Source organism: Pelobates fuscus, chromosome 8 (genome assembly GCF_036172605.1).
Source record: "Pelobates fuscus isolate aPelFus1 chromosome 8, aPelFus1.pri, whole genome shotgun sequence".
Lineage (NCBI taxonomy): Eukaryota > Metazoa > Chordata > Amphibia > Anura > Pelobatidae > Pelobates > Pelobates fuscus.
This window is the reverse complement of record NC_086324.1, coordinates 3,497,430-3,501,469: the sequence shown is the minus strand read 5'-3', so window position 1 is coordinate 3,501,469 and position 4,040 is coordinate 3,497,430. Positions and strand designations below refer to the sequence as shown.

General features: G+C 50.3%; 1 protein-coding gene across 3 annotated transcripts in view; it reads right to left on the bottom strand.

Annotated features, from left to right (window-relative positions):
• Positions 1-4,040, bottom strand: part of STEAP3 (STEAP3 metalloreductase) — a 215,547-nt gene that overhangs the window by 83,415 nt on the left and 128,092 nt on the right. The gene's annotated exons all lie outside the window — the stretch shown is intronic.

The following is a 4,040-nucleotide window of genomic DNA, read 5'->3' as shown; positions in this document are numbered from 1 at the left end:
GCACAGGGAGGAGGGAGGACTGTGTGAGAGACTGCCTAAACTGGAACAAGGGGGAGAGAAACTAAACCGGAACAACGGGGAGAGAAACTAAACCGGAACACGGGGAGAGAAACTAAACTGGAACAACGGGGAGAGAATCTAAACCGGAACACGGGGAGAGAAACTAAACTGGAACACGGGGAGAGAATCTAAACTGGAACAAGGGGGAGACAAACCTAAACTGGAACAACGGGGAGAGAATCTAAACTGGAACAAGGGGGAGACAAACCTAAACTGGAACACGGGGGAGAAAATCTAAACGGGAACACGGGGAGAGAAACTAAACCGGGACACGGGGAGAGAATCTAAATTGGAACAAGGGGGAGACAAACCTAAACTGGAACACGGGGGAGAGAATCTAAACTGGAACACGGGGAGAGAATCTAAACTGGAACACGGGGGAGAGAATCTAAACTGGAACACGGGGGAGAGAATCTAAACTGGAACACGGGGGAGAGAATCTAAACTGGTACAGAGGGAGACAAACCTAAACTGGAACACAGGGGAGAGATTCTAAACTGGAACATGGGGAGAGAATCTAAACTGGAACACGGGGAGACAAACCTAAACTGGAACACAGGGGAGACAAACTAAACTGGAACACGGGGAGAGATTCTAAACTGGAACATGGGGAGAGAATCTAAACTGGAACATGGGGAGACAAACCTAAACTGGAACACAGGGGAGACAAACTAAACTGGAACATGGGTGAGACAAACCTAAACCGGAACACGGGGGAGACAAACTAAACTGGAACACGGGGGAGAGAATCTAAACTGGAACACGGGGGAGAGAATCTAAACTGGAACACGGGGGAGAGAATCTAAGCTGGAACACGGGGGAGAGAATCTAAACTGGTACAGAGGGAGACAAACCTAAACTGGAACACAGGGGAGAGATTCTAAACTGGAACATGGGGAGAGAATCTAAACTGGAACACGGAGAGACAAACCTAAACCGGAACACGGGGGAGACAAACTAAACTGGAACACGGGGGAGAGAATCTAAACTGGAACACGGGGAGAGAATCTAAACTGGAACACGGGGAGAGAATCTAAACTGGAACACGGGGGAGAGAATCTTAACTGGTACAGAGGGAGACAAACCTAAACTGGAACATGGGGAGAGAATGTAAACTGGAACACGGGGAGACAAACCTAAACCGGAACACGGAGGAGACAAACTAAACTGGAACACGGGGGAGAGAATCTAAACTGGAACACGGGGGAGAGAATCTAAACTGGTACACAGGGAGACAAACCTAAACTGGAACACAGGGGAGAGATTCTAAACTGGAACATGGGGAGAGAATCTAAACTGGAACAAGGGGAGACAAACCTAAACTGGAACACAGGGGAGACAAACCTAAACTGGAACACAGGGGAGACAAACTAAACTGGAACACAGGGGAGACAAACCTACACTGGAACACTGGGAGAGAATCTAAACCGGAACATGGGGAGAGAATCTAAACCGGAACATGGGTAGACAAACCTAATCTGGAACATGGGGAGGCAAACTAAACTGGAATACTGGGGAGACAAACTAAACTGGAACACGGGGGAGACAAACTAAACTGGAACATGGGGGAGACAAACTAAACTGGAACACGGGGAGACAAACTAAACTGGAACACGGGGAGACAAACTTAACCGGAACACTGGGAGAGAATCTAAACCGGAACACGGGGAAACAAACTAAACCGGAACACGGGGAGACAAACTAAACTGGAACATGCGGGAAACAAACTAAACTGGAACGCGGGGAGACAAACTAAACTGGAACACGGAGAAACAAATCTAAACTGGAACACAGGGAGACAAATCTAAACTGGAACACTGGGGAGACAAACTAAACTGGAACATGGGGGAGACAAACTAAACTGGAACACGGGGAGACAAACTAAACTGGAACACGGAGAAACAAATCTAAACTGGAACACAGGGAGACAAATCTAAACTGGAACACTGGGGAGACAAACTAAACTGGAACATGGGGGAGACAAACTAAACTGGAACACGGGGGAGAGAATCTAAACTGGAACACGGAGAAACAAATCTAAACTGGAACACAGGGGAGACAAACTAAACTGGAACAAGGGGGCTTTAATCACTTAGCTCTTTTGAGAGCTTGATCCTGTTACGCTCTCCTTGGAGGAGAGGTCTTCCCCACACGGTCCTGAATGCTGGAGGTTCATACAGGGTGGAAGGAAGACGGCGCGGCTCCAGTTAAGCTTCGGCGGTTGTGAAGTCTGCGGTGGTTGTGGTGTCGTCTGCAGTGCTGGGAGTCCTCAGGAAGCGCTAGGAGCATCCGTCAACGTAAGGCGTCCGTTACATTGGTGGCAAGCGGTGGGATGGCGTCCTAGTGCGAGGAGAAGCTGCTCAGAGACACTGGTATCGTATGAGAGGTTATTGAGGGCAACACTAGCCACTGTGCAGCGTCCCTACCTACGGCAGCATGGAGCAGGCATGGATAGAACCCTGCGTAGAGCACCTCAACCTGATACGTTGCTATGAGGACGACGCTTACATTGAGGAGGTAAAGAGGCGGTTGGTCTGCTATGGCCCAGACCTTTCAAACGAGGTGGTCTCCAAAGTAATGCGCCAGTTGAGTGCTGAGAACAGTGCGTCAATGGCATTTGAGCAACAACTGTGGAGGTTGAGGATATGGACACCCAGTCTCCAGCGGCAGTGTGAGTTCCAGGGAGCCAAAGGTGTCGTCCTTCCTCCCCAGCGGCAGTGTGAAGTCCAGGATGCCGAAGGTGTCGTCCTCCCCCCCCCAACAGCAGTGTGTCCTACAGGGAGCAGAGACAGGTGGTCTCTCTCTCCAGCAGCAGGACAATGTTATGGGAGTGGAGACAGGCAGTCTCCATCTCCAGCGGCAGCCTGTGTTTCAGGGAGAGGAGCCCAGCACCTTCTCTCCCCAGCAGCAGTGTGAAGTCCAGGGGGCCGAAGGTGTCGTCCTTCCCCCCCAGCAGCAGTGTGTCCTGCAGGGAGCAGAGACAGTTGGTCTCTCTCTCCAGCAGCAGGACAATTTTATGGGAGTGGAGAGGGGAGGGAATATGTGGGTTGTAACCGATATGTGATTGGTTAATGCCTAATTGCCTGTGGGCGTCTCCCTTGCAGGGGAGCACTGCATAAAAGCAGAGTACCTGCCATTAAACATTAGAGATCTTCTTGACCCTCAACACGTAGTCTTGTCTCGTGATTGGAGGGGACAGCTATATTCACACTGGGGATTGCTATGCTCTGCATACTCCCTGGAGCTTTAATCACTTAGCTCCTTTGAGAGCTTGATCCTGTTACGCTCTCCTTGGAGGAGTCTTCCCCACACGGTCCTGAATGCCTGGAGGTTCATACAGGGTGGAAGGAAGACGGCGTGGCTCCAGTTAAGCTACGGCGGTTGTGGAGTCTGCGGTGGTTGTGGTGTCGTCTGCAGTGCGTGGAGTCCTCAGGAAGCGCTAGGAGCATCCGTCAACGGAAGGCGTCCGTTACAGAGACACTCCAGGCACCCAGACCACTTCTGCCCATTGGAGTGGTCTGGGTGCCAACTCCCACTACTCCTAACCCAGCAAGTGTAATTATTGCAGTGAGGCAGTGTGTTTGAATGTGGGGGTGTATTATTGCAGTGAGGCAGTGTGTTTGAATGTGGGGGTGTATTATTGCAGTGAGGCAGTGTGTTTGAATGTGGGGGTGTATTATTGCAGTGAGGCAGTGTGTTTGAATGTGGGGGTGTATTATTGCAGTGAGGCAGTGTGTTTGAATGTGGGGGTGTATTATTGCAGTGAGGCAGTGTGTTTGAATGTGGGGGTGTATTATTGCAGTGAGGCAGTGTGTTTGAATGTGGGGGTGTATTATTGCAGTGAGGCAGTGTGTTTGAATGTGGGGGTGTATTATTGCAGTGAGGCAGTGTGTTTGAATGTGGGGGTGTATTATTGCAGTGAGGCAGTGTGTTTGAATGTGGGGGTGTATTATTGCAGTGAGGCAGTGTGTTTGAATGTG